Below are 255 nucleotides of genomic sequence, written 5' to 3' on the forward strand. Positions count from 1 at the left end.
CATCCTTCCCGCCTCAATTGTTTTCCAAGGATGGATGATGGACCCACTGTGAGCCAGGCGCTGGGTTACCTAGGCCCTCCCTCCTCCTGCACAAGTTCTGTTGTTTCTCCACCAAAATGTTCCCTCCGCTTGCTTTCCGGGGTCCACTGAGGCCTTGTGGCCACACGGTCGCCCAACTTCTGCCCCCTGGCGGCCATCCCGAGAGCAGCGCCCGAGGGCTCCCGCCGCCCCGGGGTGCCCCGTGGTCCGCTCCAG

This window comes from Canis lupus, chromosome 6, assembly GCF_011100685.1.
Source record: "Canis lupus familiaris isolate Mischka breed German Shepherd chromosome 6, alternate assembly UU_Cfam_GSD_1.0, whole genome shotgun sequence".
Taxonomy (NCBI): domain Eukaryota; kingdom Metazoa; phylum Chordata; class Mammalia; order Carnivora; family Canidae; genus Canis; species Canis lupus.